This window comes from Erithacus rubecula, assembly GCF_903797595.1.
Source record: "Erithacus rubecula genome assembly, chromosome: 4".
In the NCBI taxonomy this organism is placed as follows: Eukaryota; Metazoa; Chordata; class Aves; order Passeriformes; family Muscicapidae; genus Erithacus; species Erithacus rubecula.
This window is the reverse complement of record NC_136686.1, coordinates 35,362,704-35,376,340: the sequence shown is the minus strand read 5'-3', so window position 1 is coordinate 35,376,340 and position 13,637 is coordinate 35,362,704. Positions and strand designations below refer to the sequence as shown.

The 13,637-nt window shown below is 38.3% G+C and overlaps 1 protein-coding gene across 2 annotated transcripts in view; it reads right to left on the bottom strand.

The window, feature by feature from the left end:
- The window catches only part of TSPAN8 (tetraspanin 8), a 29,614-nt gene extending 16,427 nt beyond the window's left edge, over positions 1 to 13,187 (bottom strand). Inside the window, exon 1 of one of the 2 annotated variants that reach the window (XM_079305154.1) lies at positions 13,115 to 13,187. The gene's annotated coding sequence lies outside the window, so the exon portion shown is untranslated. Of the gene's footprint in view, positions 1 to 1,330; positions 1,433 to 13,114 lie in introns of those variants that run through there. The other variant, XM_079305155.1, reaches the window with a different exon arrangement.
- Between the last annotated feature and the right edge of the window lie 450 nt (positions 13,188 to 13,637).

The window sequence follows — 13,637 nt, the reverse complement described above, 5'->3', positions numbered from 1 at the left end:
TCTTTCCCATTTTCAGGAGTGGATTGATACCTGCCTCTGATTTCCTGTGCTTCTTTCTGGAGTAATACTGTTTGTTGTAACTCTAGGATATCAACTGTCAGACTACCTTTTTCCAAATATTCACCCTAAATCTGAGAATGTTCCTAAAATAATTGCATTCATGAAATACAGATTTTGTAAGGATTGGGAGAAAAAAATTGTGTGGTATGGTTTCGATCTAACACACTCCACAAAGAAGCAAAATGAGAAATGTGGGTGTCTTTATGGAGAGATGCCATAGCCACAGATGAATCATGAGAAAAGTTTAAACCATCATATAAAAATGGACAATGAAGGGTAGTAAGGGAATTACAGATGATAGAGGATTTGAAAAGAGGAGTCTGCAATCAGATGATACAATTGCAGTAAAGAAAGTTTATTACAAGTGGAGTTCGGAAATGGCATTTTGTACCAAAAACTACACTGCTGTAAATCTCCACACAGAGTAGGTAATGATTAAGGAAGGCTTGAGCTGCAGCACTCTTGTCCATGAGATGCTCAGCCCTGGCACTCAGTCAGAGATGTCTGAGGAAAAATGTGCTGAGGAAATAATAAAATAGGAGGCAAGCACGAGCATTCACACTGGCTCTTCAGGAAAGGACAGTGTGCAAGGATCTTTCACGTGCAAACACCCAGATCTTCTGCTGTTTTCTCAGTTCTGGTGGATTTTGGGGAGGTTTCTTGTCACGAGCTGGGTTTTTGGGAATTTTGGGGGTTTCTTGAGTTGTTTTGTTTTTTTTTTTTAATAAGCCTGTTGGACATAACCACAAGCAAGTTCTGGCAAGACCCGAGTTTACATGCTGAATTACAGCTGCTGAACAGAAACTCAGCATCTATCTGACTTTGCTACAACTCCTACACATTTTATATCCATATTTAACGGCATCTAAAATAAAAATATACAATCTAAGTTTAAATGCAAACAAGCAGTTTCCAAAAAGTGACAAATTTTCAGCTAAAATCTTCTGTATGACTGCCTATTTCTTATTTCCTGGCTACACAGTGCTTTTTTATGCTTTGGAGAAGGAAAAAGCTGCAATTATGCCACAGATTACATTCCTAGTCATACCTACAAGTACAAAGGTCATGTAGATTGTAGAGGTGTATTAATCACAGGAATGGTATGAGAAATTTTGCTGCTATTTGTCTGTATATGAAATTGTTTCCACTACCCTCCCCCTCCATTAACTGTTCAGGTAATCAGCTATATCCTACCAATAACAAAGCCTGTGTCACAAAATGCTCAAAGGCTTTTCCCAGTAAAAAAAATTGTGAAAAGCTGTTTACTTACTGCTCCTCTACACCTTAGAAGAGGAGGGTTATCAGTGCAGAGCCTGGGTGCGGCACAGGGCGGGACCCCCTGACACAACACACAGCTCCCTCCACAACAGGGGAGCTCTGACAACGTGTTCACACCGGAAACCGGAAAGAGAGAAGCATTATTTGGTAGAAAAAAGGAATAAGCCAGTTTGTCTGTAGTGAACCTCTAGTAAAGCACCTCCCCTTTGACACATCCCAAGCAGCTACAGTTGATTTTACAATGCTTTTATCTTCCTTCACCTTTGAGCCTTCCTCACTTCTGAGTATTTTTCATGTTGTTATACAACCTCCCTTTTCTCTCTTGTGAGGTGCTTCCACAAGGTCAGGATGTGACCAAAGCCCCATATCAGATGATTCATTGCACAACCAGTCATACAGTCAGGTTCTGACGTGAAAAATTTATTTGTCATGCATAACAGGGAAGTCTTGGAATGGTGGGGTGTGAATAGTGGACAATAAAAGGGTTTTTGATGATCAGAATTTCTGCTCATCTCAGTGATAAATGCACAACAGAGAAAATGGGTGAGAACCATCTCCAGAGTGGAGCTTGAAGCTTCAAAGGGATCAGTAGATCTCAGGATCTGCTGAATCAGTAGATTCATCTTATATTAGGTGTGCAGAGATGGATTTCAGGCTGTCACTGCATTTGTCTTTCAGCCAAAGGGATACTTGACCTCTTGCAAACTCTCCTGTTCCTCTGAGGTCTCTACTCAATGCAATTTTTTGCATTTCCTAACTCCTGTCTAAACAGAAGTGCAAATTATAAGAGCTTTTTAATGCTTTCACAATTAGCTGTTTACCCATAATACCAGGTGAAGCAAATGCTGAGCCTTGTCAGTATTTCAACATTCATCTAAATGGGGTGTGCTGCCTAACAAAGGCATGTTTGCAGTGCAAACAGTAGCACAAACACCTTCAAGCCAGTGAAAAATCCTGGTATCTGTTCTTGCCCTTTCCCACACTTGCAACACAAGGTCTGACTAAGCTTGTACTTAATCTTCTACTACTCAAGTTTTGAGTTACAAGTTTTGAGGTGTAAGTCCTCAGTGTATTGACTTTCTGGACAGGTTTAAGTGGTGCATCACCAATCTGATGAAGCCACCTTTCTAGTTTCTCTGGTAAACCTGAATCAGCAAAGCCAGTCCAGGGATCAGTCTGTACACCAGGATATTTCTCAGAGCTCTCTGGGTCAATCATGATAAGGAGGGAACCATTTATAACCCAAGCAAATTACAGTTAACAAATACATCTTATTGAAATATTATAAAAGCCTGTAATAATTCAATTGTAAAACTGAAGAATGCTCTTATGTCTGGTTCTTAGCAAAATACTACAGTTTCCTAACAGTTCTTATTTTTGATATGTGGCACTCCCATGACAGCTGAGTTTATACTCAAATCCTACAGTCAACCAGTTACAAGAATCCCTACCTTCATTTAACTATCCTTTGATTTAAGCCTTGAGTTGAAGGATTAGAATGGAATGCATAACAAAAATATACCTCAAAACTCCAAAGGCTGAATAAAAAGTAGAAGAAAGCGCTATTGCATTTAATCATGTGTCTAAATCCATTTTCATGATTTTTGGTAGCTGATATGTGATTTAAAATATTATAAGCACAAAACTTCTTGGAAACTTCCATGCCTCACAGGCTATAGATTGCTATGTTTGAATCCAGGGTTGATACTGCAGCTGACCATGTGAAAAGCAGTAGGAGTGTTTTCAAGCAGTGTTAGCCATGCATATGGGTGGCTGCATCAGTTGTCTGGTGTGCCTTCACAGCTTCTTCCAAGGAATGAAGACTGCTGAGAAGTGATTAAGTTTATCCTAAAGCAGGCATAAAAACAGGACAGATCAACTGTGCCCTTGAACTGCCTGTTTCTTGCCACTGACCGAAAAGTGAATCCATGAATCTGAAGATATGTGAGATGGATTCTGAGATGGATTCCACACTGGAGTTTCTTCCATGGGACAGCATCTCTATTCCACAGCAGACACTTTCTGCTCTTAAAGTGCCCTAAAGGAAGAGCATGTATCTTTCACTTATAGAACTTCTTTGTTCTGTTGAAGTGGTGCAAAAAGTGGAGGGAAAAAGCAACAGGAAATGAGGATCTGATCTCAGTTATGTTGCACTGTGTGCTGTGTGCATGTATGCAGAAGTTTTGCCATGAGATGGATTTGTCCTGACCCAAAGCTGCCATAGTGGGGTGTGTAGCCCAAAACTGCAAGCCTATTCTTTCAGAGGCACTTATGGATTACAGCTCGGCAGTTCTTTGACCCCAGCCCCACCCCAGTTACAGCTCAGAGCAAGCTATTATCCACCCATAAAGCTATCTAGTGTGACCTCTCTCTGTCAGATATTGCTGCTGACTTCCTTCCTTTCCCTTCCTCTGTTATACTGTGAGCTATACAATGATGAGCAGAGCAGTGTCTCAGAACAGGATCTGAAGCCTCTGCTATGGGCTACAAGAGTGAGCTGGGCTCCTTTTAGTGTCTCACTAACTGGGAACTGATTTCTTGCCTGTTAGGGCTTTTACTTTCATTCTTAAATAACAGGTGCTTTTAAACATTAGCAATGTAAACACTTCTTTCAAAATGGCTATTATCTTCTGCACTCCAGCCAAGAGATACACAAACTCTGTATAAAAAGATATAGCCCAAACTCAGGTGGCAAACAGTCCAGTTCACAAGAGTCAGGGGCTTTATCATGAAAATGAACATGGATGTCCAGGACATGTCCATACACATAGGAGCAAGGAGATCCTATTGTCTGCCTTGTTAGCCCCAGCTCTGAGCTGAGAAATGTATAGCTAGGTTACCCTGATGCTCTCCTCTCCTCACAGGCCTAGAGAAAGGTAGTGTGGATATATAATATCCCTCATAACAAGCTCTCAGAGGATCCAGGCATTTCTGTGGGTCAGGTGAATTTGCTGGCCAGAAGGGTGCTGGTCAGAGGTGTGTCATACCTTCCTTCTGACCACAATTTTCACATTAGCCATGTACACCTTGTCCCTGGGGAGAGAGTCTAAATGGGGATAGATCTTCAGAAAAAGTTCCTATTCTGACAAAAGTTTCACCAGAAAATCCCCATCCAGCTCTGTGCTAAACTCCTACTCAGGCACTCCATGGCCTGGTGCCAACAACACTCACATGTTCCTGTTTTAGCAAGGTCTAGTGTCTCGAACACTCTCACTTCCCCTGCAGTAACAACTCTTCCAGAAAACAAACCTCAAGCAGTTTGTGATCCACTCTGCCTCACAAAGGGCACAGCCTTCTCTTCACATACACCACTGGTTTTCTTGCGAGTCTTTCATCTGAAAACTCTCTGAAATATATATCTTTAACCTTTGAGTGATACTTGGCTAGTTTTAAAGTAAAATAATTCCTTAAGTATGAATAAACTCACATACCTCATCCACGTATTTCTCTTTACACACTTTCTGCAGCACTTGTTTACTGCTGCTTTACTTAATTCAGCTCATTTTTGTATTTGATGAACTAAGCTCTTCTTTTATGACAGAACTTATTTCAGGGATTTCCTATTTCCCAGCACCTGGTCAGGATTCATTTAAACTGTATGTATCCAAGTTTAAAATCTTCTGGTGGTTTCAAATTTAATTCATCACAGATTAACATGATAATCAGTGTCAGTAAGGGCCTCACTATTCAGCCTGTAAGTATATTATAAAGTTTAACTTTGTAAAAAAAATACCTGCTAAAGAGCCCATGCTGAAATGTTTCTTGTAGGTTGGTATTATATAGGCAGGGCTCCATGCATGGGAGCTGTGACTTACAGAAGGGGTGGCATTTCTGACCCCTGTCATTTTCAGCATATCTTGAAAATGTCTGTGTCATAAAGTGCAGTTGCTGTGAAGAAAGATGCCTTAAAAATGCAGAGAACAGCCTGTGTCAATGAAGAATCAAAAAGGTTCTTTAGAATATTTCCTTCTTTTTCAAGCAGAGGGACCTGATCTAGGAGAAGACATGCATATTTCATATTCTGGTCTAAACACCAGGAAATAATTCTAATTTTGTTTATGCCTATGTAAATCAAAAGAAGTTTACATGGCAAATCAGTCTGAATGCAAATTTGAAATAATATGTCTAACTGTTCTCCTGCCATATTTTTTTCCAGGGAAAAAGGAATAAACCTGTTAGAGAAATGTGACACTTTCTCTCTGAATTTTCCCAGCTGCCCTCCACCTATGGGTGGGAAGTACCCCAGTGATATGAGGCCCAGACAGGTCAGTACAGTCAGAAACCAGATACTTACCAGGTCATTCTTGTTTTTTGTCTCATAGACATGAGTTATGCAACTATAATTATATTATTCCCTATAAAAATGTATTCTTAATGCTTTCTATGAAAATTCTGCAGAATACAGGCAGGCAATGTGTTCACTAGTTATGTTTAGAATTAGTACACAGGAAGTCCATAACATCTGCCATTAAATTTTGCTCAAAAATGCAGATTTTATATTCATTTTGACAAGTGTATTTCTTCTATTTCAGGATAATATGACACTCAATTCCCTCATTCATTGAGGCAAAGTAAGTAAATACTAAACACCCTAAAAAAAGATTAGAAACTAGTGTAAATAAGTAAGTTTTAGCTTTCAACATCATTAATTCTTTAAGTTTCATTTGAGATAAAACATCCATGCTCTGACAGTTGAATGGGAGCTTCTTTACTTTAGTTTCTGTAGACAAAGTGATGTTATCAAAATAACACAGCACAGCAAGCAAGCTACAGGCTTCACAACCCCCTGGAACTCAGAGATCCCCTGGGAGTATTCTACCAGATGTGTATGGTCTTTTCACAGCCCAGAGAGGAGTTTCCATCAACCCTCATCTGCTCACTGACCTTCACAATCCCACTGACATTAAACTCTGCTTCTCTGCAGCACTTTGTGGGCACTGGGGTCTTTCTTGATTCAGATACTTGTATTGTTTTTCAGTTTAATCCCCTCACTCACAAAACTCTTATTTCTGCCCCTCAGTCCTGTTTTTTACAAAACTTGAATATGAAAGTTCTGTCATTTTCAGACTATAAACATTTGTTGAAAAAACTCTTTTTTCAATTTCCATTCATCTTTGTCCCGCAAGTGCTATTCATTTATCCCCTCTATACATAAAAAGACTCTTTTCTTTCCAAATGTTTTTTTCTGTAGCTGAAAGGACAGGAAGGGAACTGAAGAGTATTACTGAAAACTTTATAGTAACTACCAAACAGCAGAGTTAGAGACTTTACCTACTGGCAATGATCCAGAATTATAACTTGCACATGTGCAATTTACATTTGCACTAAAAACTAATTTCCTTCTGAAGCCATTGAAGAAAGATGCTGTAAAGAGTCTGTTCCTCCTCAGAAAAGCTCAGAAGCCCATGCTGAGGGACTGTTGGCCTCTCAAGCCTGTAATCAGAGCTGAGAGTGGTGAACTTTCCTTTCAGAGGAATCTCAGAACCATCCAGTGCTAAGCTTCAAATGCTAACCACTACTGTAAAAATAGTTCCTCTTTTTTTCATCTTTCACAAATTATCTGGGATTACCTCCCTCTGATCAGACAAACACATGGGGCTGGGCTAGTCCTGGCTTTTGTATAAAGGAGTGTCTTCAGTGCTACAAGTGTTGTCCAAGACTTTCCTTTCCTAAGATAGAAAGAAAAAAATACACATGCTGGAATAATCCTGGGGCTTTTGTAGCTGTAGGAGTTCTTAGAGACCAACTCAGGCTCTTGTAGGTCATGATGTGCTTCCTCACTTGCTGTCTGATCCCCTTGACTCATTCTCTGACAAACACTATGACACCCCAAGGGAGCAGCATCTGAAGACAAGCCTTTTGTTGATGCCATCCATGAAGGATTTTGAAGCTCTCCATAAAGCTGGTCTTAAAGCTGACTCTGAAAATGTAAAATCCTCCTCTGCAAGTACAGGCAAGACAATCTTTAGGGAACTACTCTGCCACAGAATATTTTTCCTGGGTGGATGTCTGGAATGGCAGAGACCTCTGTCAGTTAGAGAGCTGATGGAAAAACTCAAGACAAAATTCAGTTAAATACTCCTTATTTTATGTTATCTGAGTTATTATCAGAACTACTTGACACTTTGAAGGTATTTGGCCAAAGCCAAATCTTGAGCAACCATGTTTATATTCATGGCACGAGCCAGAAGAACTTACAGTAAATACATGCAAATAATAAAACTCTAGTTTTAATTTAAAATAGAATCTTTTTCATAGATAGCATTTAAAACAGAGATGAGAATACCAAGAGGAAAGAGAAAATCTTCACAACTAAAAGTAAAACAGGATCATTTTCATGTCCTACCTTCTTGGAACACAGTTGCTGCAGTTAAGATAATAAAAGACACTCTTCCATTAATCTCATCAGCTTAAGGCTAGGCTTTGTTTCTTCTCTTTGCTAAACCCTTTACTCTCTCAAAGTGAAGAACTTCTTCCTTTGTCGTGCCCACAGATGAGTTTAACAATCACACACACTTTATACACTTCATTAATCCCTGTGATGATTCATGCACATGGGGGTCAGACTCTAATCCAAGTCAAACCTCTAAAAATACTTGACCTCCAGATGCCTGTGCTGACTGCTCTAGCTAAAAGTAGAGTTTGGACACATTGTCTTTCTTTTCATAGCACCATAGAACAGATTAATCATATTCAAACTATCCTTACAAAGTACATACTTAACAGTGTGCTGATGGTGCCTAAAAAATAAAACAACTCTCATGCAAGGATTTTGATTTTGGTTTTAGTTCAAAATATGACATCAAAGATATTTTTCCTTTTGAAAGAGTCTTTGGGTACCAAAATTAAGGCGTAACCGCAGTGCTGTACACAATAAACTTGTTGCTAAAGATGTCAGCCACAGTGCAAGCATCCTCCAGGGCACACACTGCTGGGTGCACAGGACTCTGCTCCACGGTGCCCAAGACCTCTAGAATCAGGGGAATCTAGTGCCAGGGATATATTACCAGCAAACAAAAATGTTGAAAGAGAAGAATAACCATCATTCTAATCACTATTTAACTATGCTTGGATTTAGCTCCACGCTTGGGTCTTGAGGTGCACAGTTCTTCATGAGTCAAATTTATTCACAGGTCTGAAAGCTTTTTTTCCTGTCCTTTCACCCAACCACACAGAAATCAGATGTCTGTTTGCATCTGAGTACTGCTGTGTTGGTTGATTTAGTCTTACCCTGCACTACTCCATATTTATTCTGTGACAGCAACCCAGAACAGCTTACCATGGGGATATTTATTTTCCATACATTTTAAATGTGATCTCTTTCATTTAATGGCAGCCTCTTTAACTTTAATGGCAGTTAGAAAAAAGTTTTTTTTCTAAGCTGAAGGTGATCCATTGTAAGTATATGAAACTGGTGAGATGGTTTTTTGTTGGCAAGAATATCTTTTATTTTAGAGATAAATTCTTTAGACTGAATTTAAAGGGTTATCTCAGATTATATGCCGTATTTAAGAAGTTAATATTAAAGTAAATAGACATTACCTTAAAAGCTTTCAATCTGTGCAACAATTTAACACAAATCACACCATAAACCAAAGTCTTTACTAAGGCTTTACTAAGAGATAAGATATATAGCTATATAGCTATAGCTATATGTAAGATATAGGTATAAGATGCATAGTTTATAGATGTTTTACATTCTGTTGGGTTACTTAGAACATATTTACTCATCCCAGAACATCTGTTAATCATATACATAAAGGATCATATTTTTACCTGGTGTAAATGGTAATAACTTCACTGGTTTTAAACTTTGTCTTAGTAGCAGAAGAAACATACCACAGGCCATTAACTCCTAAAAATATTGAAAAGGAGTTCATCAGATCAGAATATATGTAGGAAGTTTAATGTCTTCCACAACGATCTGTCTGATGTATTTCCTCATAAATCCTGTCAACGATGGCAAAAAAAGAAAAAAAATCATGAAGGTCAAAAGCTCTTCTCTCAAACCATCTGCATTGCAGTTTCAATAGAATTTGCTGTTAAATGTGGTGGATTCTGCTTCACTTGAAGCACTTAAATTATATCTGAGTTACTTTCTGAAAAGATGTACTTTAGATCAAAGAGAGGAATTGAGCCTGGAGCAAAAATGAATGAGTAGGTTTCTATGGGCTATATTGCATTAAATTTCAGAATAGGTGATCTTATTGCTCTCTCCTCACCTGAACATAAAAATCCAGTCTCATTTAGCCAGACTGTACTTCACTGCCACAACTAGGATAATTTCATGAACTATAAAAATACAATTTTTAATTTAAGAAATTGGTCTTTGAGCTCAGTGAGTACTCTTGAGTCATTTAAAGTGTTCTCTTGTTAGCGCAGATAACCATATTATGTCTTTTTTGATTATTTTCCATTTTAGCAGTTTGTTTTCTTCACTTTCTCTTATCTTTTTTCTTATCACTGTCCAAGATACTTGACATTATATTTTGCAGATATTCATCCCATTCTATTCCTCAAGGCCTCAGGCCATTCAGCTTTTTCTCCATATCCTAATTATTCATATCATGATCATCTCTCAACCCCTTGTATCATTATCATTACCCATTGGGTTCTCCCATTCTCCACATTACAGGAAAAATATTAAAAAATAAAGATCCCAAGTCTGCTCCTTTGCTGCTTCTGCTCTGTTCCTCTATAAACTAATTTCCTTCAATGACAGCATCTTCCCTTTCAGCACTATCTGATTACATCTCTATTTTAAGCATCTCCTTACCCATAGAGAGCTTTTGTTGATCTCCTTCTTCACTAGTTTAACAGATATTCCCCTGTCTGGCTTCCCACCACATGCTTTATAGATAAATATAGAGATAGAAATATGGGATATAAAACAGCTCTTGCATTTCTACTTTTATTCTGCAACTTCTCTGGAAGAATGGCCTTGAGATTGCCTTGTGCACCAGGCATCTGCAAATTCTGAATTTCCTGTGAAATATTTTATCTATCATATCTTCTAATATCCATCTTTACTCCTGCACCATTTGATTTTACAGTCTATTGGTCATTTCTTGGAGCTCTGTTATGCTTCATTCACGTAATCAGATATACATTCTGCAATCAGATATGCATCCTAAATTAATGAATAATATTAAGTGCCTCCCCCAACTAGCTCTACTTATTCTATAGTTATTTGGATTTCTTCTCCTTGTAGTCTAGTCACCATTGTCTCCTCTGCGTAGTCTCTGCTTTCAAAAACAAAAAATAAATCATGTTTTTTAAGAAAAAGGGGGGAAAAAGAGCTATATAAAATTAGCATTTCACTACTTTTTATATGTTCCTGCAATAACTCATTTTTGATTACTGGAATGTAACATCTGGCTGTGATCTCTCAGCATCAAACTACACTTTCATAACCAACTATTGTGTTTCCAGGCAATGTGTCTCCCAAATTATGACAACATACCAATACAGACAAAATGTGTTTATGAGCCTTCAACTGCAGTGGAGGATGTGAGATCATTGGACCGAGTTCTTAACCACATTAGGCTTGTTTGGGCGTCACTGCAGATTTCACGAGAAAACTTAAAGGCAGTTAAAGAGCAATCCCAGTGTGCTTGGTGCACAGAAGAATCCTCTACATTTGCCAAATTGGTATAACTGCTTTGGCTCCAGCTCTGGTTACAGAAAGTCTTTTGGGGCATGGCCAAGCAATACCGACCCTGACTGCTGCACTCAAACAGGCTTTTGCAATCCCAACACTTCTCCAAACCAAATGCTGGGCTCCAGAATCAGGAGAAGAGGAGAGAACAGGGCAAAGAGTCAATGACAGGGAAATACTGGGGAAAGCAGGGGAAGGAAGAACATTGTGGGCTGCTTAGGGCAAGGGAAATCAAGAGAGATTGGGGCTATACAAGTGCTGTGCTACACAATAAACTATGAGCAGAGAACAGACAGACAAATTAAACACAGCTTTAGATGCACATTCACACCCCTCCATTTGTGAGTCATGTAACCAGAAGTTCAGCGAAAGAAACCCTAATTTGAAATTGCACCCAGCCTTTCTTCTCCTTTATTCTGTTAATAAATAATTTTTGTAGATAACAATAATTTGTATGTGAAACTGATGTAATGATGGATACTTTGATCATCTATATATATGTAAGGCATATGTATGCCTTACACATTATGTACTAACACACCTCAAGGGATGAAAAGAACTTGTGTGTAATGATGTGTAACTGTTGGTGCCTGGCATATTACTGTTTAAATTAAAATTTGGTGTGTACTGTAATGCACACATTTGCTGAAGATACAGGAAGGAAAAAACTGCAGCAGAAAAAACACTGCAGCAAATAAAATGTTCATTTACTAAACTCTCTTTTTCCAGGGTATGCTCAGCTTCTTTACTAGGGTGAAATTTATACTGCATCTTTCAGCAAATTTTAATAAGATAGTATTGTTCCAGAAATCCTAAACTAAACATAACTTTTTCATAATGCTTTGCACCTTTTCATTGGTTTCTTGGAAGGTTTTTTCTGTTGAATTTATCTTACTCTTCAGTGTGTAAATAGCATCATTTTACTTGTGTTTTTTCATTGCTTCAGACTTTGGCCCTGAAAAGGTCCTGGACTTGTGCTGTGTCAGAGCTCTGCTTAACTCACAGTGACCAGCTCTGTATACAGAGCTTTGCTTGGAAAGGTTCATTGACACCTAGGCTGTTTGGGCAGCCAGGTACAATAAAACCTACATCTTGCTCAGAACTGCACAGACACTGCCTCTAACTGAGAAAAAAAAAAAAAAAAAAAAAAAAGAAAAAGACATAGTTGTATTTGTATTCATAGGCAAGGAAACAAACCTTACAGGCTAAGAAAGCCCCAAAAGATTTGGTCAAGTAAATTGTTTTCTGTTAAAATAAACTACAGTATGATGACATAAAAAAACCCTAAAACCAAAACCTCTGTATTTTGAGATCTTAATCAAGGTTTACTTCGCTTTTATTGTCTCCACTCTCATGACAAAATTAATGTGCCAATGTTAACTAGATGTGCTTAACAACACATGAAAGTAACCCCAAGTAGAACTGAAAAAAGGTCAGCTTTTTACTTAGCTAAACATCTGTGGTGAGAAGAATTTTATTGAAAACCTTAGCACTGCAAAATCACACACAAAAATAAGCTGTAGTCTGTAAAAGTCACAACCATTCATAAAATGTAGTACACAAGGTTGTTAGAAAGAGCAAAGAGAAGGACCTTTCCAAAACAAATGTACGAAGTCAAAAATTAAACAAAGATTAGAGGAAGGTAAGAGAAAGCAGAACAGAAAGCATTAATTATTTTTTAAAGGACAAAAAATATAACAACAGAAGGGAAATGAGAAGCAGCATTTTGCCAGGAAAGCTGTCATTTGAGCTTTTAGAAGCAGTTGCTCATAGAAATTGGCTGGGAAGGGACTTCCATGTCCATAACTCCAAGTCAGAGGTGAATGGGGTTTTAACCTTATATTTCTGAGAAAATACTTGTAAAGAGACAAGAAAGAGATACATCGAGGGCCAAAATGAGATGAGAAGAAATATATGAGAAAATATAAATCAGTTTCTTAGGAAAAAACAGAAAATAACTGAACTCCTCCTTCTTGGGTGGTGCTGTACCTTAGACCCAAACAGCAGGAACATAAATTGAAAGCTGTCACGGTTATCTTTGTTTAAATGCCTCACAGAATATATGTGTAAATATAGCTGGTAGCTGAGGTAGTCTCAAAAGATGAAAACATTACTTACCAACTGATAAGAAAACAAACAGCAGAATGCCAGTGCAGAACCTGGATGCTCTGTGATAGCTGGCAGCACGGTGGATGGATACAGCAGAAACTAAACAATGCCCTGTTTATGTATGCAAAATATTTTCAAATATTCATAATCCACCCAGCTATGAAAAGGACTAATGAGTACTGAGGTGGGGGAAGTCTTGGGAGGTATCTATTTAGTAGCCTTACCTCTTAGTGAATGCTATCCTTCAGTCTAAAAGTTTAAAACAAAGTGGGGCAAAGCAAGTTCGTTTTTCTTTTTTTTTTTTTTTTTTTTTTTTTGAGGAAGCAAAAAATCTGAGCCTCTAGAGGAGTGTGCTGCCATCTACTAACTCTGTGAAAGTAGGTGGTTTCTTGCTTTCTTCTTTGAGTGCCCTCTTGGTTGTCTTCCAAAAACGCTGGGCATCTTATCTCATTTGGATGGATGAAGCTCCTTTCTCTACAGGAGTGGAGACAGCTACCACCACAAGGTCAAGGTGAAAAAACCTCAGGAAAAA